Source organism: Andrena cerasifolii, chromosome 15 (assembly GCF_050908995.1).
Source record: "Andrena cerasifolii isolate SP2316 chromosome 15, iyAndCera1_principal, whole genome shotgun sequence".
Lineage (NCBI taxonomy): Eukaryota > Metazoa > Arthropoda > Insecta > Hymenoptera > Andrenidae > Andrena > Andrena cerasifolii.
The window spans coordinates 2,279,256-2,303,833 of NC_135132.1; the positions used below are offsets into that span (position 1 = coordinate 2,279,256).

The 24,578-nt window shown below is 36.1% G+C and overlaps 1 protein-coding gene and 1 long non-coding RNA gene across 5 annotated transcripts in view; both read left to right on the top strand.

The window, feature by feature from the left end:
• Frmd5 (FERM domain containing) overlaps positions 1–24,578 on the top strand; it is a 193,738-nt gene that overhangs the window by 28,738 nt on the left and 140,422 nt on the right. The gene's annotated exons all lie outside the window — the stretch shown is intronic.
• Positions 21,204–24,578, top strand: part of LOC143377250 (uncharacterized) — a 32,042-nt gene continuing 28,667 nt past the window's right edge. Inside the window, exons 1-2 of the long non-coding RNA XR_013087263.1 lie at positions 21,204–21,294; positions 21,327–21,471. This is a non-coding gene — a long non-coding RNA (uncharacterized LOC143377250). The remainder of the gene's footprint in view (positions 21,295–21,326; positions 21,472–24,578) is intronic.

Genomic DNA, 24,578 nt, shown 5'->3' on the forward strand with positions numbered 1-24,578 from the left:
ATTTAAGGCTCCTTTCTTTAGTTACTCCATTAACTAAAAAGAAAGATACTGCTATAAGAAACGCCATTTCACCGCACGAGAGGTTAATAAATTGCAACTTTAACCCTTGTACGGAAATTGGGTCATTTTGACCAAAAAGCGAGTCACAAATCCTCAATCCCCTTTTACTAATGTATTATTTGGACTGAATCTCCTTCATATCTTTAAGTAACTAATAACCGTCAATAATATATAATAATAACATATTTTTAATTTTTAAAAAAAAATTATTGTTGAATTTGAAGAAGTTCTTAAAATATTAAATCGTTATCATTAAATGAACTGAGTTTTATATTTGTATGCTTGTTTCTTGCAAATATATGACATTGCATCTTTACTTCTCCGTGTATCTTTACAAATTCCGTATAAGGGTTAAGATTTCATGCAACTGGATGAAACTACGATCTTAAATTTTCTACAAGTAAAATACGTTTTCACGCATTTTCTGCCTCGTCTGCGGCGTCGCGACAACTGAGCACCGCTAAATTACGTGAGGGTAATTTAGGGATTTCTTACACTCTCCCTCCCCCAGTATAAGAATTTGCGAGATTTTATACCACCCTCTCCCTTCGTTACGTAATATTTTTTACATTGCATTTCCTCAGTTATTAAATTTTTTTTAATAGTTTATATAATTCATTTAACTCTGTTTCGGGAAATATAAACTAAAATTAGCTACTTTTCTAGAACATTAATGAAACAATTTAGGGTTTATACAAAAACCGACTTTTGAAAGAACCGGTTTTCGAATTCCATTATTCCCCAAAAGCGGGTTAAACCGGTTTTCGAATTTTAACAAAAATATAGTTAAAATAGAAAATAAATATTTGTCCTTATTTTAAAAGTGTTCAGTTTTTTTTAATATTTATGGAATTATAAAAATGTACTCTATCTATACAAAACCAAATAAATAAAAAACTAAAATAACTAAAATCCGTACAAAATATAATTTATAAATCTTTATTTCATTTAGCATTGTTCTTCCGAAAATATGAACTCATGAAGATTCGTTGTACAGTAAACTGTTACCTACTACAATATATGCTAACGTAAAAATGTTAACGTTCTTAATTAAATAATTAATTAATTTTGACATATTAATTCAAGTATATAAAACCGGTTTTTAAACACGGTTTTTAAAAACCGAGAAACCCTAATACATTTTGTATTTATTCTTTTTAGAAACATCTCTGCATACTCGAATAAATTTATATATTAACATATTAATGGTAATATAAAACAACTAGAATTATACGAACTTAAAGTTCATCGTTTGTCCATGGATTTTGGATCCAATCCCTGATTGATTCTATACTAGAGAGTGAATTTCTTTACAGAGTTAATTTTCCTCTATCCTATACAATACGAGTTGATGTATTTACCACTAATATCACTTTTTTAAGAAAATAAGAATATCAAAGCATTACAACATTAAAATCCATTTTAAAACCTTATGTTAAGATGCGAATGATGAGAATTCTCTTCTGTCAAAATGACCCTGTATGCGCTTGACTATTAACCCAACGGCCGCTCAAGGGTTAAACAATACACGACGGAAATCGAGTTCAAATTATAATTGCTTATGTCTGAAGAACGGAACCTGAAGTTGAAGAGTCAGACAGAACTTGATTTCCTTGACCCGATGATTTTGCACGTTTGGATTTGTTCCATCATTTTGGGGGACGTTTTATATTTTGCATTCATATCAGTGAACAAAATAGGAGATACAAAATCAGTTTAATAATTCAACGACAAATGTACTTACACGTTGTGGGAAGTTAGACATATAGGTACCTATATGTAATTACATATCCCCATAAAAACTTCAACAAAGTAAAAAAATTACACTAAGTACATGAAAAAGTCAAGGATGGAAAAGAGTGTTATTAAATTAATCACAAAAATAATAGAAGATAATAATAATTACAATAGGGTAAACTCGGGTAAGTCCGTGATAGTTATAGAATTTGTTTATTAACTGCTAATATTTACGTATTCTGAAAATGAATCTAGGATATAATGATAGGTCAGACAACAGGGAAACAAATAATAGGTTAATAGAAATTTACTAAGCATATTTAATTGAAAATATACAAAATTGTCATGACGTACTCTGGTTACTCCGTGATAGTAGTATCAGCTACATTTTTTATATTACTTTACATTATTTTAAATGATTTTAAATTATTTCATATTATTTTATATTATTATTATTTTGTGCATAATCAATCGTTTAATGATCGTTAGATGTCTGAGACGTAAGGAAACATTGTTTGTGGTATTCACCATAAAAATTTCTCAAACAGCGCAATCAGATACGCAGTCTCAGGCACACGAAAAATAAGAATTTAGTCACTTTTCATAAGCAAAAATAACAATGATGCCTTATTGTATGATAATTTCAAGAGTAAGACTTGTTGAAGTGTCGTTTTACCATCACTTACCTGCAGTTTGAGCTTTCCATTTATCTTCTAAAGCACGTATAATACATAAACAAGCGATCGTCCGCAACCACACTGCATTCCACATTAGAGCATACCTGTTTCGCGCAGGCACGACCCTCGCGAGGCGTTGCTACGCCTGACTCCCCACTTAACCGCCTATGTTTTTCTCCGTCGCACTGCCCTCTACTCTCTCTGTTAAATTTTCGTGCGGCACGTCTTCATATACGGGGTGACATAATTAGTGCTATATACGCACAGCTAGAAACTAGTGGTTTAAAATGTGATTCCAGCCAAGCAAAATTATTTTTGTCATTATTCATTTCTGTGCGTATATATACTTTAATGATTTTTTTTTGCTTCTTTATGTTCTCGATAATAATTAATATTTCCAGATGATAATCAATTAGTTTATTCTAAATTTACAAAGAAACAGATATGTACTTCAGCAAGAATAAAAAAGATGCATACAATGTATATACCTAAGGAATTGCTGTAATATTTACAATAAGTTTTTTCTGGTACTTGGACAAATACATTAATAGAATTTAAGCACTCTCTCTGTTAACTTTTCGTGCAGGACGTTGTTTATGTTGACAACGGTCAGGTCCCGCGTTTGGGATGTACCAGTTATTCCTTGGAAACCACCACGACCAATCGCGTGCGGTTCAACCCGTCGATAATAGTGGGAGCTGCGCAGATCGGTCGCAAATCGGTAGGGGCGTCGGTATGCTCTTATATGGAATGCAGTGTAGCACGCAAAATTTCACGAATAATGTGCTGCTGGAACAAAATGCTCTCTCACTCTATCACACTAACTTCAATTGATTAATTATTTTACCACAACATAAACTAGAAGATCAACGCTGTCTGGTAGTGTCTGCCCCATCTAAATTGAGTCTGACAATTTAGAGTTACAGATAAATGAAAAAGTATCACGGAGTAACCTGTACCACGAACTTACCCGAGTTTACCCTATGAAAAAAGATGTGAAATCAAAATAACCTGCAAGTACATAAAGGTGCTTCCCAGTGTGACGGTCTGGACTTGAGGACGCAGAAGAGTTGGAATCCGTAGATCGTGCAATCTTAGATTCTCACGATACGTTTTAGACACCGCGCACAAATATACCGTATAGGTGAAGAGATTATATAAAGAGAGAGCCGATTTTTATGATCGCGCAAAACTCAAGACCTATTGAATCGATCTTCCTGAAATTTTAACACGTTATTCCGGCATACTTTAGGATGGACATAGGCTATGTAGCATGTCTAAGAAACGCGTTATTAACATGTAATTTATGCGTAAACATTTCATGTGTACGGCTGTTTTGCAGACCACGTGACCCGTGTATACGACAGTCTACTTCGCGCGCGCATGCGCATATTCGGCCCGCGCGATACCTCGCCCGTAGTAGTACAGTGATGTCACCACCAGATGGCAAAGCTTTTCGCGCGCTTTCTCGCTAGAGATTTGGATTACCGCGGACATATATGTTAGAATGATCGTATAGTTATTGGTTACAAGTTGCTGTTGCAGATTTGTGTGTACCCCATGTGGATGTTAGGGTAGATGGGGCTGTTACTGCAGACTTTTAAGGTAGGTTAACTTTAAAACCCTCGATACGGCGTTCAAATGAATGAAAGTTCGTCCTTCTTTTCTTAAAAGAAAGGTGGTACCTTAATAATTCCATAAAAAAATATGAGGGCGGGTTGATAAGCACAGTTAATTAAAAACACAGAGATTTGTCGATCAATGTCATTGCAGGTGTTACTGCGGACATGCATGCATTACTACGGGTTAATTACCAACGAAATACCAGTTACTGCGCATGTATTACTGCGGTCCGACGTCAGGCGAAACATAACCTTAGTACAAATATCATGTCAGTGAATACGGTCGGAAGAAAGGTTAGATTGCGCTGTCGTCGGTCCGCAGTAATACATGCACATGGTGTAAAGTACTGCACCTAATACTGCGGTGAGAAATAAAAATTAAAACTAAAATGCAGGTGACTGATTTACTGTTTTTCTGAAAAAATAACTCTTACTCTATCGAGTAATAACGCTGCATTACATGTATTACTCTTAATAACAAAAATATAAATGTGTTTCAAGTAGGTGTTCATGACCGCCATATCGGGAATCGATCGAAGTTTCGCCTTGACGAATTTCAAACTACGATAAAAGAATTAACAATAACTTTGCTGTACATATTTATTAATAATTATCTGTAATAGAGTGTAAAATAATTTTATCAAAAATTTTCAAGAGATTATGTACTTCCCAACATTAAATATGATCTGTTTTAGAATATCCGCAGTAATACCCCCACCTACCCTACTATGCCCCGGATGCGACCAAATTTGTCAAGGTATCATATCCACTCCTGCTCGACGTATGCAATACTAGCTTTGCTACTCAGCTTCACCCAAAATTTAGATTCTGATTTTATACAAAAAATTGTTTTTTATTTATTTATCTTTGTTGTGAAAATAGCCACGTTCATCTGGATTAGGTAGATATAATGAGCTGGGAGAAATTTCGTGACTCCTGAGTTTACTGTTCGAATGTTTTTAGGCGACAGACAAAAACACACAAACACTTTCTGCTTTATATATTAAGATATACTGGTAAATCCTGGACTTATAAGAGTGAATGTTACCGGAAGGTTTGCATTGAATTATGATCCAGGAATTAACTAGGTATGTTAACTTAGGAGAAGTTCAAATAGGAGCGATGGATATGTCAGAAACACTACTTTTAGGCGCGGCAAGAGCTACAACGAGACGCGCTCCAGGATAGTTCTGGGGTAAGTGCCGTAGGGGGTTCATCACAGTCCTCTTACCAAAAGGCATAGCCTTCCCCACTCCGTGGCCAGATCCTCCAGGAACAGAGTTCCTATTCATTAGCAATACGGCGGCGGGCCGCTTGCCATTCCCATATTCTTTGTCTCATTCTAAACAACCAATCCTTCGACACCCGATAGCTAGGAGACCCAACGTGGTCACCAGCCATCGCCCGTCGCCAGGACTGTTTAGTCTCGCGTACCCTCTACAATCAGGACCGCACACAGGCCAAGTCCCTGCCATAAAATCTCTGAAGGCAAGACAGCATGGGGTCATCCGCCCTCGGCCGCCCCCATAAATTTGGTGACGCTAATATGTGGCATCATTGCTACGGCAGGTGATGCGCAACAACAATTCATCCTAATGTCAGAAAATCATTATACCAAGAATGATATCTTCTCCGAAATATTACAAAGAAATCAAGCTTTTCTTTCAAAATACTTAATTTCCTCAAAAGATATTAATTCTAATAAACATGAATTAGTCACGCTAATATCTCGGGCGAAGCCGAGATGGGGGACGCTAGTATTTAATATAAGTAAAGGTTCGGTGGTTGTACAGAGACTAAAACTGCCCACCCTGCGGCTTACAGACTTATGTATATGTACGTCTTACGGTCTAGAGGTGGAGGGTTTGATGCGTAAGGGTGCAAAGGTAGAAAGATGCTGTGGAGGAGTGCGCGGATGACTAGCTGGTATGACTTTTGGTAAACAGGATGACTCGGAGGGTTGAGCTGTATATTTATTTAGCTGACTATCCCACCAGCAGCGTGCAAAGGCGACAAATACTTGGCGAACGAAACGTGTGTTAGTTTCTTTTGGTCGAAGGTGTGCGTGTGACGCGTATACGCATTATGTCGACGAAAATTTTGACTGGAGAATCATAAGAACGAGAAGAAGAAGAAAATCTTACCATCTTCGTATGACACATGACAACATATTACGGTATCTCTGTCACACGTGGACCAATTTTATTGAATTTGGTCTTATTCGAAAGCTTACATGCGGTTTACATCAGAAAAATGCCTTTAAATTTAGGAAATATTGCAGGCGTGATGAGATATTAATGAAATAAGTCTCAGGTAAGGTTGGATTAGCCGGTTTACAAGTAAAAGATACGCGTCTCTAGATTAGATAGCAAACTAAGTAGTTTCAGTTTGTTGTATTTGGAATCTAAATATAGGTCGTCAAATTTTGCATTGATATTGTTGCGCCGGGGCGTTTTCACGTTGACCACCCCGCACACTGTTCGATGTAATGTACAAAAGTCAAGAATCTAAAGCGTTCGATCCACAAATCCTTGTATCTTAAAATGCTAAGAAAGGAACGTAGGTTTTAATGCTACCCATAACTTTTGCTGAATTTACCTATTTGTTGTCAAAAATGACTTTTTTCATTTTTTCAAACACGTGCCATAGGCGGAATGTTTATGCTTTTCATTTGTTTTTCATAAGTTGTGTTTAATACTGTCATACTTTCAAAACTGCCACGTCAGTTTGTTACAATACTAACAATTTGTACGAATTTTTTATGTTAAATGTTAATCAACTTCACGGGGACTTTTAAAAAAAGTACCAAAAACTACCTGCGTGATTTTTTGTATATTAATTTAGGGAACATTAAGCATTTCAGCTGCCCGAATTTGCCCGAAACAGAAGAAAGTAAAAATGATTATTAAGACGTTCGCCGCTCAGACCCGTGCTGCGCCCGTCGCGTAGCGTAGGGTTATGTGAAAACAACAGACAGGAAAATTTTATGTATTTGTATTTGTATTTTTGTTTTTCCTGTGTTTTGACACAGGATGGCGTTTCAAGCATTTTGCTTATATTGCTCAACGAACATTAGTCATTCATTTCTCCCTCCTCTCTCCTTCGGGTCCCAGCAGCAACAGCGCACCGGGAGAAAGGTGGTCTCCCATCTTTCCCCGGTACACCGCCCCGTGATGCTTAACTTCGGTGATCTAACGAGAACCGGTGTTTTTCCATCACGGCTACGGCCGCTGGTAAAAATTGTATGTTTTTAAAAACCTTGTAAATGGGCCCTGTTCTGTGTAGAGCAGGTATTTAAACACGTGCTTTGAAACTCTTCCCTATCTGTTTTGTGACTTCCTCATTTTCGAGGTTATACACATGTATACATATATATGTTAAACGTGTACTTTACAAAATCATCAATTTTCCGGGAATACGTTACTAACATATGTACTTATACATACTTGTAGTTGCACAATAAATGGATGATGAGGACTCCCAACATAAATCAGAAAAACGACGTAATTATAATTCGTACAATGAAAGTTGAGGGGAAAGCAGTTGTTGAATTTACAACCGGTAAATGTTATATCAACGACGCCGAAACATCGTCGAATGACATTTCGTATGTATTAAAAGCAATATTACCTGCTGGGCCTTATTACCCGCACTTACCGTACATGCATTAAAAAATAAAAAAATAAAAAAACCTGTAACATCGAAGATGTATAAAAAAAGTCCTTTTATAAATAAATATGAAATTTATTTTCAAAAATTTTACTCCAGAGAGAAGTTATTAATTTTTGTCCATTTCCCTATACCCATCGAACATTGTGCCCCGACGCAAAGGGGTAGAAATAATAACACGGATGTACACACGACTGAAGTGTATTGTTACATAGAGCAATAGCGGTTACAAAAGTACGACACAAGTTCGGTACAAGACCGTCTTCTGGTCGGCCTCATGATCGTCCTCTTGAAGGGGGCCGACCTTCTTCTTTCTTCAGCTACGAGCACTACCGTCAAGGACCCAGTCCCTGATCAGAACCCAATTCCTGATCAGTTTAGGAAAATAAACCAAATAATAAGCTTATTATGATACAAATTTATTCTAACAAATTACTAAATAATTATGAAATATTTTGAAATTTATACGCAAAATTTGGTAGCTCATAGTAAAACGTGTAAAGGTGATCAGGAACTGCTCCCTTCGCATTTTTCACTTTCAAAGTTAAATTATAAAATCATTATTATTACGTGTGCACTTTTTTAAATACCAAATTAAAGATAAAACATAGATTTACTGAAATAACAAAATATCTTTTGAATTTGGTTAAGTTTTCCCTTTACACGTTTAAAAACCCGCGGTAGTTACTCTTAAGTGATCAGGAACTGGGTCCTTGACGGTGTTATGAAGGAGTTAGGTGAATATAAAAGATCACTAATACGTTCACTAACTTCAAACGTTAATATATACTTATTACAATGTTCGGACACAATATACTCGGAATATGCGCGGTAACCTCGGTAACCTCGGTAACCGTTTACACGAAGAAATCAGGAGTGTTTCGGCGTTGATACTAATACAAGAACTGCGCCTAGGTCAAGGGAGACAAGCTTATATACTGTCGAGATAGTGTAGGAGGAATAATAATCACTGATTTAACACTGAGGTGTATATGTATATTTATTAAATGAAGTAAGTAAAGAAGTATAAATTCCGGTGTTCGCGCTTGCGACTCGCAATGGTCTCTGCGGCAAGCGGCGCGTCGCCCGGTCACTTTTTAGAAAAAGTGGCAACGCACGGCTACGTCGAGCGTCGATTGTTAATCGACGTCATTTCAGTCGCCGGCAAAATAATGTCATGCTACGCATTTTCGGTCTGCTTTGACCTTGACGCGCGCGCCCGCGTTAGTATTGGACTTCGCGGCCCTACAATAGGTAGGTACGTAAGGGCGAGCCTGCCCTTTGGATATGACTCGAAGTGACGAATCCTGCGTGGTGATGCGGCAGTTTGGGATGACGCGTTGTTGTTGAGAATACACCCAGACTCTCCTTGTGTATTCTTACTCATTACAACGGTACACCCGGTGCTCGCAACACTGCTCCCCTCTTGGAAGAGCGCTCGTCCCGGCCGCATTGGATCCTCTTCGAAATCTTCGTACCCCGGCCTGAAGAAGCATGACCCCGAGCTTCGTATTAGTTTCATTTAGCATTTCGAAGAGTAAAAGCGTGGATTAAGGGAAAGTATGGATATGATAGTATCATATGATAGTTCCACTAAAAATAAATCTCAAGGAGAGAGAAAGAAAATTGTCACAGTGGATTCCTTGACAAATTGTCATGCTAGAACGCGGATAGTTGGTTCAGAACCTAGTGGGAGTTGTGAGTTATACAATGTGCAATGCATAATGTCTATTTTTAGCGTTTACACTTCTGTTTACGACAACCTGGAGGTAGCACCACTACTTTTCAGATACTTAACGAACGAAAATAAGAAGGGTAAAGGAAGTGTAATAAATTCGCGGCCTGGTGGCTGACATATTCTCACGACGCAGGTCATCAACTTGGTTCAAATTTTGCATGTACAGTTACTCGCGAAAGTATCCGCCCACGCCAGACGAAAAGCATATTTTACTTATTTTAGTATTGTTAAATTCAGAATTACCTGCCCATTATAATTTACATCAGTATAAACCTTGATCATAATATTATTAATTACTACCATCTACCAAAGAAATTTCGTTAGATGAATGGAACAGGATAAGCCCGAATTTCACAGACAATTAGGTTGTTGCATAATCTATGCATAATAGATTAAAGCTTATAATAAAATCGCAGGTATAGTAGAATAATATTAACTTATTGTAATTATGTTTGTGTAAAGTAAATATTGAATTTTGGCGAATATTTTTTGCACGACCTTGCTACGTCCATGGATAAGTAATACTTTTTTTTTTTATTAAACTGTGTGCAATTTCTAAATTTAATGCGCAGGCAACAAAAGTATATTAATCAAGGTTTATATTAATGTGAATTAGAATTGCGAATTCTTACTTCGAAGTCGATTTAATAAGCATGCAAAGTAGGTTACATATAGGGTGGCCGAATATTTTTGTGAGTAACTGTACTACATATGTAACAACGTATTAAACCCATGAGGTCCATTACAGAAATATTCGTGAAAAAAATCAGATTCAAAGTTAAAATTAAAATCGTAATTAAGTTTCAGTGGCAACTCATCTGTAATCTACATAAATAGTAATTCTAGATAGGGTAAATGTGCCTTACTCCGGCCCCTACCCCATAGTCAGCCTTTTTGGAAATAAATTGCTTAGATATAAGAAATTAGGAATAAAATCTTAATCATTTAAACGAGACAATGTTCAGTCTAGTCCCTCCTTCAAAGGTGGAAAATTTCATGCCTCTAGTGACAAAAATATGAACTACAGTAAGACTTATTGTGATGGCGATTAGATGGCTGACGACTGGTGAGTCGGTTTGAATTATTTTAGTAGTATATGCGGCAGTTGGAAATTGTGTATACCAACAATAATACGAAGTTTTATGTGTTAAAATTTTGAATACTCAATTAATAACATTCGAATGGGTTGTTTTTGGAATTATAATTGTATTTAAATTTAGGTTAGAATGTGCTTTTTGAAGTGGCCAACTATTGGCATTCAAAATACAAGGTAAACCAATAGTCAGGCTTTAAGAAATAGCCAATTTGAACTGTATTTATCAAGTAAATAAAGCTCACTTTCCTGGACCATCGGTTTTTATTGATTCCCGCCGAAATTACCGCAAAACCAGTGGTCGGCCGTCTAAAACACAAACGGCCGAGGATTGGCACCTATTGGTTTAGTAATCGGCGCACAGTGGGACAAAACGACCCGACGGTGATCAAAAATCTATAACTTTCGTTCTGGTCTAGATATTTTAATAAAATTTCGACTAACTAAACCGCAAATTTACGGCCTTTAAGTTGTATTAATATAAATGATATTAACCCTCGGAGGCCCGTGCTAGGACCGTGCATTTAGACCCATGTTTCGGAAAAGTGAGGCTACTGGCCAACTACAATTCACATTTTATTAACAACCTTACTAATTACACTGTTCAACAAAATTGAACTTTTTTTCTGTTGTGTAACATTCAATAGCCGTTTCTTATAGATTTTTGGGCGCTGAAAACGAATCCGTAAACCGTTTATCGCCATCACCCTCAGTTTTCGAGAAATTCGATTTTTTAAAAAAAATGTAAATTTTCAATTTTGAATATCTTTTGTGTTCAAACAATAAAAGTTATTTGCTTGCATGGTCTGTTAAATTATTCAATGAACCCTCGTGAACACAACGATATAAGTTATGATTGAATTATAAGCATTTAAATATGTTTAAACAACTATCAAAGGGAAAAGGACACCCGAAATGCGCCAATTTTTGCAGATATCTTGCTATATATTTTAAAAATTAATGGTCTAGGAGAAAATTTGACTACTCCACGCGATGCAGCAGAAAATTTTCTATCGGAAATCACTAACAGAAGTGGTAAGTCACGTTTTGTTTTCAATACAGAAGCGAAATAGTTTGGCAAAACGTGCGGCGCGGACAGTGGTAGTCACGCGCGTTAAGCGATTGTGTAACGCTGAGCGACAGTGTATCGCGCGCCGCCGTTGACCACCACTGTCGACGCCGCATGTTTTGCCAAACTATTTCGCTTCTGTATTGAAGACAAAATGTGTCTTACCACTTCTGTTGATGCTTTCCGAAGGAAAAATGTCTGCCACGTCGCGTGGTGTAGTCAGATTTTCTCCTAGACCCTTAGTTTGGGAAATAAAATTAAAGATATCTGCGGAAGTGGGTGAATTTCGGGTGATCTTTTCTCTTTGATCGTTGTTTAAACATATTTAAATGCTTATAATGCAATAATAACTTATATCGTTGTATTCAGGAGGGTTCATAGAATAATTTAACGGATCAACCAAATAAGAATAACTATTATTGTTTTGACACAAAAGATGTTCAAAGTTGAAAATTTGCTTTTTTTTCAAAATCGAATTTCTCGAAAACTGAGGGTGATGGCAACAAACGGTTTCCGCATTTGTTTTCAGCGCACAAAAATCTATAAGAAACGCATATTGAATCTTACAGACCAAAATGGCTGTTGGACAGTGTTATTGTATTATATTGTGGTAAACCCCGTTTTTAAACGATTTTATTCAGCTTCGATCCTCTGTTTGTTTGTTTGTTTGTTTGTATGTTTGTTTGTATGTTTGTTTGTATGTTTGTTTGTATGTTTGTTTGTTTGTCTGTTTGTCTGTTTGTCTGTTTGTCTGTTTGTTTTTGTCTGTTTGTTTTTGTCTATTTGTTTTTGTCTGTTTGTTTTTGTCTGTTTGTTTGTCTGTTTGTGTGTTTGTATGGTTCAAATCTGGCAACTCAAATTTAACCCACTTCCAACTATCCAATTGTCTTGAAACTTTGCAGGCGTTTGTATATCACCATCGAAATTGTAGTACAAGAAAAGAATTACTTTTTAGTGACTGTAGCACTACAACGTTTAAGCAAACTGTTAAACTGTATACAGCAATAAAATATATTTGTAAAGAAGTCTGAGCTGTGAAATGTAAATCCACAAACACTAAAAACCAGAAAATATAAAATATATCAAAAAAAAAATTATGTTAAACGATTTTATTAAAAATGTAGTAAAAACTAAATCAAAATGCAGTAAGAACTAAAAAATATTTCTTTTTTTGTACTCCAATTTTGATGGTGTTGAAATGGTGTTTGTTCACTTTAAATAAAATCGTGGGGCGCCATATGCAACCAAAATGTGAAGTGATTAAAGTGATTCATATCCTGTTTTGAAATATCGTGCCCCACGATTTTATTTAAAGTGATCAAACACCATCAAAATTGAAGTACAAGAAAAGAATTATTTTTTAGTTTTTAGTGCATTTTAATTTAGTTTTTTACTACATTTATAATAAAATTGTTTAATATAAATTCTTTTTTATATATTTTTTATTTTTTACGTGGATTGTACGAGGCTCTATTGACCTACGCGACGCGTGCCGCTCATCGTTCAATTGCCGTGTTTCAGGCGTCGCGTGTCTGAGCCGAATTTTTAAACATTAATTTCTAAGATACGAAGCATCCACTACAATTTCATTATTGATTTTCTTTTTAGTTTGTCGTGTAGAATCACCCATTTCATTTTCTGTTATCTATAATTGCCGGACACTTTGTACTATACATAGGTATAGTATTATCAAACGTATGCAATTTAAAGCTAAATATTCAAAATTAGTGAAAGTTTTTGAAGTCATTTTCTGTTTTCTACGCATACGTAGGTATATGATGAATGCTTTAAAAACATAGACGATGTATAACACATTTGAAAATTAATTAAACAATATTCATGATTACAACGCGACACGAACGTAGGTGTTTAATTACGTCTAATTACTTAGGAACGAAACATTTCCTTGTGACGAACCGTGTATCATTCGACAAAGACATGAAAGGGCAACAAAATATAAATGAGTAATCCCTTCTCAAAATCTCTTGATACTCTTTTCATATTAGAGTTGCGGTGTAATTCTCCGAATTAAAAAGGAAATAACCCTGCATAATTAATACATTGCAAGTGTAGTATGTGTAAATTATATATATAATTTCGTCAACTTTGACGGCCTACATCTCAATTAGAGCTGTTACTTTTTGACCTGTCGGGTACCACCCGGCCACCCGGAATAACTTCAAGCCATTGAATGTGGTATTGTTCTATCATTTTCGGCTAACATCAGACTATACCACAGACAATCGCAGACATAATGAATAAAGTGTAAGCAATTGCTTTTTCTTAATATTTTACTAGGAATTGCTTAAATTCATGCGAACAAAAACACAAGCATTTGCTTTATCTTGTAGGAATACCTAAACTGCCTAGGAATTGCTTAATGGAATCGCTTTTCCTTAATTTTTTAAGGAATTGCTTACAATCGAATGAATAAAGGAAGCAGTTGCTTTTGCTAAATAAGCAATTCCTTAAGGGGAGGTTCCGGTCCAGAGCCCAAAAAAATAGGTGATATTTAGGAATTAATTATAGGAAAACTACTCTATACAATTTAATGGGACTTTTTGCATTGTATTAAGGATGTCTTAAATTATAGAAATATATTTTTTGTTTTATAATTAATCATTGCAGACGGCCCTGGGTAGCCGTTAAAGTCAAGGCATCAAAAAATTGATCCAAATCGGTGAGCGCTGTATCTCCAAAAGTTATTATCCGATTCGACTGAAACCTTTTTTATTTTCAAGACTATTCTTCTGCCTAGGGAGGGGGTGGGGGGCTAGAACAAATGACAAAAAATGACATTTTTTTAGAAAATAGCAACACTTCAAGTATGAAATCACTTTTCCCTGTATTATTCGTCCTTTCAACGCCTTTGAAAATTATAAATTTTTAATTTTTTGTAATTTTTTATAGTTCACCCCCTAGCCAGAAGTATATTCTTCAAAATAAAAAAAATTTCAGTCGAATCGGATAATAATTTTTGGAGATACAGCGCCCACCGTTTTGAGAACACTGTTTCGAGAAAAACGCGTTTAAAGTTTTACGTGAGTGCCGAGTGGCCGGGTGTTACCCCTGCATTTGCCGCTACTCAAATACCTATAACTTCGGGAATTTTACGAATTTCAACAAATCCTTTTAAACACGTATTCCTAAAAAATTGAACATTCGAAAAATGAAATAAAAAAAAATCGACATTTAGACCGGAACCTCCCCTTAAGAATTTTTAAGACTGCTGTACCCCGTGCTAACGTTTGCTTAAAGGACCAATTTACTTCATCAGTATGTATTAGAGAGAAAGCGTAGGAATAAATGGCAAATAAAGCTCTTTAAACGATAATTAATTGCAGCCGTTTAAAATTCATATATGTATTATACAGGGTGTAACAAAAATATTTCCGTTCCTTAAAAGGGGTGATTTGTGGAGTGATTGCAAACGATTGCGAGCCGCGGTTCCACGCCCGTCTCGGCTCACGGGCGGCCTACAAGCGTATTTGGGTAACTTCTCGATAGTCGCGGCGTTTCTCTAAGTTTCCTTTTCTGCATGCTGCAGTCGTAATTTTTTTTACGCCGCAATAACCTATGGAAATGGCGCACTTCTTAAACGTCCGGAAAGAAAAATTTTAATAACGTGCGAAAGAAATGGAAAAATTGAAGATTTTCGAAAATTATATCTGCGAAGGCGGGCGCGAGTCAGGAGCACTGAACGCGAGCGAGCAGGGGTAGCCCGAGGGAGAGAGTGAGAACGTTACCGGCAGGCACAGCTACCTTTTACTTACACGGTCTAGCAAAGCCAGCAATTCCTTACGATTTTGATTTATATGAAAATAAGAAATTACTTTTTTGTTTAAGTAATTGCTTTTTAACCCTTAAGACCCCAAATAAAAAAGGGCACAGAAATTTGTAAAGTCGACACTAAAGCAACCACTATGAATATTTTCTTCTTAGGTAATGCAGAAAATAATAGAAGAAAGTTAAACTATTATTATAAAATTAATTAGAAATTCACTTTACCAACTTAGACAACCGAAAATTGTACATCGAACTTTGGGTGCTTGGGGTCATGAGCGACCCCAGGATACCAGTTAAGGGTTAAGCAATTGATTTGGCTAATAAGGAGTTGCTTGTAGGAATTGCTTAGTTTTTATTCATCAGGCCCAATACTACATTCGATTGTTTGAATTTATCCCGGGTAAAATCTCCGGGTACCCGGGTATCCGACGGGTCAAAAAGTAACAGCTCTAATCTCGATAACCAGTCAATATATTTAAGAAATTCGAGCGGTATTTGAAGCGCTGGTATATGAGCCGTTTATTTTGAAAGTGGCCTAAGTCCATTTATCTTCAAATCGAGATATTTAAGGGTTTGCGTTTCAATGAATTTAAAAATATACGTATAGGATACTAATGAGTCATACTGCTTAAGTGTATCTAAGGATGTTAAATTTATAGTTCCTATTAAAATAGTGGCAATTATTAAGTGAATAATATGCGTTTTCATATCAAGAATGGAGTTAGGCCACTTCCAAAATTAACAACCAGATTGATTATAAAATTTGAAGGTGCCCAAGTCCATTCAACATAATTTAAGATGCTTCAAATTGATTTTGTTAAAATCTCCCAAACCCCAAAACTTCTCAAAAATATTATTTCTTTCTTCTTCGTCGTAATTTTTTGTGCAAGCATTCCGACAACGGCAATCTTTGTTTTCGAAAAATTTTTCAGGTACAATATTTCCGGTTTTAGTACAATATCTTTTTCCTGAATTCCGTTTAATCTTTCGCACTTTTTGGATGTATGATTCATCGATCTCTTCTCCATTGTTGATCGTATCTTCATCCCCTGAAGACGAATATTGTTCTATAATTCTGTTTCGTTTTCGATTTTTTTTTAAATCATTAGTTACTATTTCTTCTTCACTATCTGAACTAAATAGTCTTGTTCTGTTCTTCCCCATGGGTGAAATAATTTCTAAAATTTAATACTAAATTTTAAGTTTTATATTAATTAAATGTACTGGTTATTCAACTAACGCAATTGTCCAAAAACTGAGGTTAACTTGTAAATACTAATTAATTAAAATTACCTTCGTCACTACTTTCTGACATTATCGATAGTAAATATCTTGATTTAAGTATAAATGGAGTTAGGCCACTTTCAAACTACACGGTTCGATTATTGAACTAACTCTGAAAACTTATGTGTCAAGAATTGTCGTATTTGCAAGGATTATAAGCAACCTGAAATGCTTTACTGCTAAATAACATGAAGTTGTACATGTAATCATGGTAACTGGAAAAAATTGAAAAATGGAGTTAGGCCACTTTCAAAATAAACGGCTCATATATACAACAAATTTGCTATAATAGCAAAAAGCTGCTATATACTTGGAAAATTGAATTTAGGCCAGCTTTTGGCGATTTGGGACCACTGTGGGACGCCTCGCCGCAGACTGGCTAGCCGACTGACAATGAGGCTCGATCCTTTCTTTCTGAAACACCATCGAAACAAGGGCATAACGCATAAAGGCTGATTTATATTATCCGCTCAGACGTGGTGCGGTGGCGGGACGGTTACGTTCGGACAAAAGCACTTATATAGTTAGTGTCTATAGTATCAGTTCGCGCCAGCACGTGGCCGATTTCTATTGTGAATAATGCAGAAGTCGCTATTGTTTTACAATGTTTTCTCATCTATTTTTAGAAGATTTACGTTGCATAGTTTTACTATTAGGTGAAGGTGAAAGAAAAAAGGAAGTGACCCCATTCTCACAAGGTCCGTAAGACTTTTAATCTAATAATAAGACGGCGTAACTCCTCATGTAGAACTTACGCTGGTCGCGTATGGCAAATCAACTCACGTGAAAACTCACGCAGGTTCCGCATCATGAGTTAATTCGCCATGAGAATTTTCAACCCTTAACTAGAAACGTTATGTCTAGTGAGTTGTATTTGGTGAATACATTTTTCACTCCTAACGTCGCATCAACCCTTTCAGTTTTTATCTGATTTTTTTTTTAAACAAAATTGTGATATCTTTCCGCTGTTGATTTACACCAGTTTATTTTTAGTGCGCATTCTGGGCTCGCTTTTGACCAAGGAATTCATAGCGCAGTAGGATAAAACAGAGAAACATTCATGGGGCGTATTGGGTGCCATTTCGAGAATTAATCTACCCTTAAAGCCTTTGAACCAGGGTCCAAGAATCTGCGGCCTTTCTTGGCAAGTTCGGTGTGGCTTTTTTGCATATTCTACCAATCGTGTAAATTACAGGATGTTCGACAACAGGTGGCGAAAATTTTAAGGGGTAGTTCTACATGTCAAAATAAGACGAAAATCGAGAATGACGAAATAGCGTTTGAGGTTTTTGTTTTGAAGTGGCTATTATTGCACCATGATTAATGGCTGAAAATACGCGCAAAAAACGTCTGACGCAAAGGACTTAAGCCGACTTACGGGTACACCACTTTGTAGGCCTAAAAGAGTGGGTAAATTCAGGTCAGGTCATTTTTCAGTGAAATATCGGGATTTTTTTAGATGTTAGGCAACATTTTAACTTTATTTTCATACATTACTTATTACTTAAGGTTTTAAGAAAAAACGGAGGTATACAACAATGTCTACCGTCATGCCTTGTCAGCTGGCTCTCAGCACAAAACCTGAGTGCAACATAAAAAATAAAAAATTCTTGTTTCAACTTAAAGAAAAATATATTTTGTTCAATGTAGCGTAGCATGTTTAATAATTCTAAAAAATAAATTAATTAAAATATTATGTAATGAAATTTTTAATAACTTTAAAAATTAATGAAATAAAATATGAACGCTGTTTGCTACGATGAAGAAAATCTATTTTTCTTTAAATTGAAGTAAGAATTTTTTATTTATTATGTTCCAATCGCTTTTGGTGCTGGAGGCCAGCTGACAAGACATGCCTGTAGGCAATGTTGTATGACACCGAAAGTAATAAATGTGTCGGTGATTATGAAAGTGGTGCAAGCAAAAAAACCTAACGAATTGAGATTTCTCTTATTTTATATTGTATTGATTTATATTTCAATACTATGAAAGAATTGTAGCAAAATAACTGTCAAGTAAGCAATGACATGATAGTGTCACTTTCATAATGAACCAGGACAGGTTCAAGTTAATAAGAAACGTGTTTGGACGTATTGTAAAGAGGTATGTAATAGATGATTGTTTGGAAATATTAACAATTGAAATATTAACAATTGAAATATTAACAATTGAAATATTAACAATTGAAATATTAACAATTGAAATATTAACAATTGCAATATTAACAATTGAAATATTAACAATTGCAATATTAACAATTGAAATATTAACAATTGAAATATTAACAATTGAAATATTATCAATTGAAATATTAACAATTGAAATATTAACAATTGAAATATTAACAATTGAAATATGAACAATTGAAATATTAACAATTGAAATATTAACAATTGAAATATTAACAATTGAAAATTAACAATTGAAATATTAACAATTGAAATATTAACAATTGAAATATTAACAATTGAAATATTAACAATTGAAATATTAACAATTGAATATTAATAATTGAAATATTAACAATTTATAAGACATACTTCTGATAAATTAAAACAAAATTAAAAACACTTTTTTCATAACAAAAAATTAACTACATAGATCATAGAATATCAAAAATAACTATATGGATATATATTTTTACTTTGTGTCACTACGAAAATGTTAAAACGGTTACATGTCAAATCGGGACAGTTCTGCACGATCCAGGACGTCTGATCACTTTAGGGTAGATATAACCTCACTTTATTTGCACTCTGGGGCCATAACCTGTTGCACAGTTTTCAAACGCTGAAGACTGCATACGTTTTTAATTTTGATGAAATAAACTATATTTTAACAAAAAATGCCTTAATCTAGGTCACTACTATATGTAATAGGCCTTTTATACGTGTAGCCAGACACCCGTCCATCTATTGGTTCTAAACTGTCCATCTACTAGCCCTATAGTCCATCTACTGGTGACACGGGATATGAGTAGAATTTTCATCATTTTATGCTTAAATGTATTAATTTTTTTACTTACAGTAATTTTTTTCTTTAAATTTATACATTTTTACGTGCAAAGCTTTTGATTTTTTTTCCTAATACAACAAATATTTCTAAGAAACACCTTGATGTAAACATCGGAATCCGCTAAACCGTCCATCTACTGGCCTGCTTACCTACAAGAGTGTCCGCGTCCGAGCGGCGAGGTCGCAGCATCCTTTCCGTGACGCTGCCATCGGGCCTGGGTTTTCCCAGGTTCTCCCGCGCACACGGTCTGAAACGGTGTGTTTGGGCTTCCGGGCGGTGGACCGCTATTTCTGGATGCCAACTTTTATAACACCACTTTTAAACTATATTTTGAGAATTAAAAATTTCCAAGTGCATACACGTATAAAATACAATATATTTATAAAATATTACATTACAATTTATTTGGGAAATATTACATTACAATTTGCACCACACAATGTGCACTTAACGATGTTCCGGAAAGGAGAGAGCGATGGAGAGTAAGCGTCCCCAAGCGTTCTGCAATATTTCAGAAACAGGATGTGATTTATGACACTACCCCCGCTGAATTGTAGGGATTACAGGCATATTAGTAATTATAGCAGCCCCTACTCCTGCAGGTGATGTACACGATGTACACCGAAGATTGGGAAGGACAATCATCACTCTTGGTTAACAATAAAAAGTATAAATGTATTTGAGGTTAGACTCTTGCACACGTTGTGCCGATACGCGTGTACCTTAGCTTAGTTCACGAGAGTGTTCCTCACTCTTCGGTCCACTGACATATATACTATGAATACTAGATTCCCATAAGCCGGCCGTATAGCGGTTGAAGCGAATTGAAGGTGATTTTAGATGCTAGCGCCTCCACCGTTCGACCGATGTATTAAAGGAAATAGCGCGAAGTTTGAAAAATTTGGCTTATAACAGACTAAAAGAATAGTGTAATATAATGTAGATATTATTATATTATGTACATAATGTAGTATAATCATATAATACGAATTGCCTTGTATGATGGTTGAAATTCAAAGAAATTAATCAGATCAAATGAAATTCATGAAAGCAGTGAAATAAATATATAAATGTAATATAAAACCAACTGAAGTAATGATTAATGAAGTTCGCAAAACGTGAATTTAAAATATTTGTAAACAGTTTTGTCGTTTGCTTTATTGTTATGAGTAAAGAAGATGCAGGTATGCATTTCTCATTAAATGAAATTGAATTCATAATAATACTAAAATAAATTTGTTAATCTTACAATACATATAAATATATCTGACTCTTAGAGACGTTACCTTGGGAATCCACCTAACTCCAAGTCAGTTGTATTTACCCAAAATTCATGAATATTAGGTCACACTCGCATCATCATTGGTAAGAGATTGTAGCAAAGAAATCTATCAAATAAGAAATCTTAATTTTTTATAAATCTTTAATAATTCTATATAAACCATGTTTCATTGCCTTTGCCCATTTTGGAAATTTACTTGCACAACCACTATACACTGCACAATTTAGCTACTTTTGCCAATAAACACTTTTTATATACTCGCGTCAGCGGCAGTTGGCATCGGTTGGTAACCAGTTGGCATCGGTTGGCGTGGCAAAGTGAGGCAAAGTGTGGAGCACCGCTGGTGATCGCGGGGCGAAGGGAAGTATAGTACATCGGTCGAACGATGGTGGCGCATCATGTCAAAAATCCTTCAAATCGCTTCAAGCATCTCCAATCCGTAGTACAGTATTTCCTCGTTATGGGCTCGGTTTGGTGTACACGATACGGACTTCTCGCTATCCCCACCACTTCTGTCTCACTGTTGTCCGGCGAAGGCGAGAGCGAGATGGAATGAGAGCGAGCGAGGACGGTACGAGACAGACGACGCGGTGATGTTTTGTCTCGCTCCGTCTTTCGATCACCTGACAGTCCGTCCTTTGCATGCGCGACGGGTGTGCGCGATGGTCGCAAGCGCTTACCGTGAGCCGGGCCTGCGTGAAGATTTTGCGAAGCGGTTTTCGTGCTCACGGTAAGCGCTTGCGACCATCGCGCACGCTCGCCGCGCACGCAGTGTTCCATCTCGCTCCCCCCTTCGGCTAGAAAGAAGCGAGAAACGAACACTCGGAATTAGGGCTTTGTTCACGATACGGGCTCAAAGCCGGTCCCGACCAGCGAGCCGTTAACGAGAAAATACTGTATATATATCAGTGCTTCGGTCTCGGGAGGAACAGACAGCGCTCCCTACAGGTTAACGCTGTGAGTGCCACCTAGTACAAAATCCGAGAATTAATACTGCTTTCAGAGACCTCGTGCGGCCTGGGTAGCTACTAAATCCGTGTTAACAGTGCCCCCATGCGGGTGGACCACCCGTGCTCGTGCTCGCTAAACGTATTTGATGAGTCTACAAGCCGCGCCGTGGGATCGCACCTTTAGACTAGGGACCAGATTAGACGCGGCGCGAGCAGTGGAGCTAGTTATGTATTTAGAAAGACCCATTTGACCCATGGCGTCGCATGACATCACTTCAACTACAGAATCCCATTCATTGAACTCTTGCGTTCCTATTTTATTGAAGCTCAACAGAGCACAATATCAGGGACGTTGGAAACAGAATTCTGAAAGTTTCCTGTCTGAAATCATCCATATCCAGCCTTACAGCCATTTCCTGCTGCATCAGTTTTTACCAACTCCATAAACTGCAGTTTTTTCAACGTCTACAAGCTTCCAGTCAGTCGCAAACTACTTCATCTCCATTAATGCATTCAGTTCCTCCAATCATATCTTTCGGTCAAAGATCCTGAGTTTTCGTACCACTTGAAACGCATTCAAGAAATTAGTTTACATACTTTCAACTAACATATCGTACAAGGGGACTACATGAAGTATCACGCAGCGATTAGAAGAAGGCCTCTGTTGCTTTTTGTAAATTATTATGTGTAGATACTCCATCATTTTTTATTCACGATTTTGAACTATGAACAGTCATTTGACAGAGAAAACTTATACTTTTAGCCTTCAAAGTGCCAGGATAATTCAAATTTTCAGAACAGTTTCGTTTAATTAGAACACGAGGTCACTTTGAGACTTAAGTGGAATCACTTGATTTATTCTTCCCAATGTCATTTTTATTGACAGATTACAGCAGAAAAGCGTGCTATAAGTAGAATATTATAGTTTGATATGGTAGCAGCGTATTCAGTAGGGCGGAAATATTACAATAGAATATTTGGATCGCATTGTATCGGGCAACGTCAGGTGTTTAAACATTGTTGAAAATATAATTCATTCTTTGTGTGTCATATCAGTTACAGTAATCAAATTTACATTTTTGTATGCATGTGTTATACGTTGTCAATGTTCTTCGTTATTGCTAATAGAGGTTCTGCAGATAACGTACTATAGACATTCCTGCAGAAAGAAGTCTGTGGAAGATAAGTCCGGTGAACGTGCAGGCCAAGGACGTGGACTCTGTGCACCTATCCAATGATCTGTAATGATCTATAATTATTCAGGCATTACGCGTTGAATATCGAACTTGGTGGAAATGTACTGGGTGTGAAGGAAATAGGGGGCTCGAAAGAAACGCATGGTACTCATCTTAAGGGGTTACATACTCTTGACAGGTCGGAAAATAGGGTCATTCGCATGATTTTTTTTCATGTAAAGAAACTTCTTATTTGAAAATCAAGATGTCACCTTGTTGAGTGTAAATTAAGATGCATTCTCTTCAAGAAGATATTTGATATATTAACACAGTCAGTGCGGGACCAAAAATTGTGCGGGGTCCCAGGTGGCGGGAATAGATTTTTGTACATAATGTACCCGTTTATGCTACTTTCGATATTTTAGAACATTTTAATAAAAAATAATTTGTTTTTCTCAGAAGAAAAGGCATAGTGTTTTTTTTTTGCAAACTCGTATTTCGTTTTGATTTTAGCTCGCCTATGTGGCTGTAAATTATGAGGTTGGTAAAGGTTTCGGCAAGAACGATTAAAAAAAATTATACAGTCGAATCGCGATAACTCCAGTCTCCAGGGAAGAAAAAAAATCTTCGAATTACAGAGGTTTCGGCTTATCGAGTTTTCGAGTAAGAGAGGTTCAACAAACGAAAGTTCGACTTATAGGGTAAGTGTGGGTATTACTGCGGATATTCTAAAACAGAACATATTTAGTGTTGGAAAGTACATGATCTCTTGAAAATTTTTGATAAAATTATTTTAAACTCTATCACAGATAATTATTAATAAATATGTACAGCAAAATTATTATTAATTCTTTTATCGTAGTTTGAAATTCGTCAAGGCGAAACTTCGGTCGATTCCCGATATGGCGGTCATGAACACCTACTTGAAAAACATTTATATTTTTGTTATTAACAGTAATACGTGTAATGCAGCGTTATTACTCGATAGAGTAAGAATTATTTTTTCAGAAAACCAGCGAATCAGTCATCCACATTTTAGTTTTAATTTTTATTTCTCACCGCAGTATTAGGTGCAGTACTTCACACCATGTGCATGCATTACTGCGGACTGACGACTGCGTAACCTAACCTTTTCTCCGACCGTACGTCAGCCTAACGTCCAAAGTGAGCCGCGGTGCGTGAGTGACAATTACCACTCTATAAAGAAGCCAAGAAAAAATAAAAGGGGAAAAAAAGTATAAAAAAATAACAGAAAAGTCTTTCTTATACTAATATTTCGCCTAACATCAGTTCGTAGTAATACACGCGCAGTAATTGGTATTTCGTTAGTAACTGGCACGCAGTAATGCATGCGTGTCCGCAGTAACTCCTGCAATGACATTGATGTTTCAATTTCTGTATTTTCAATTAACTATGCCTAT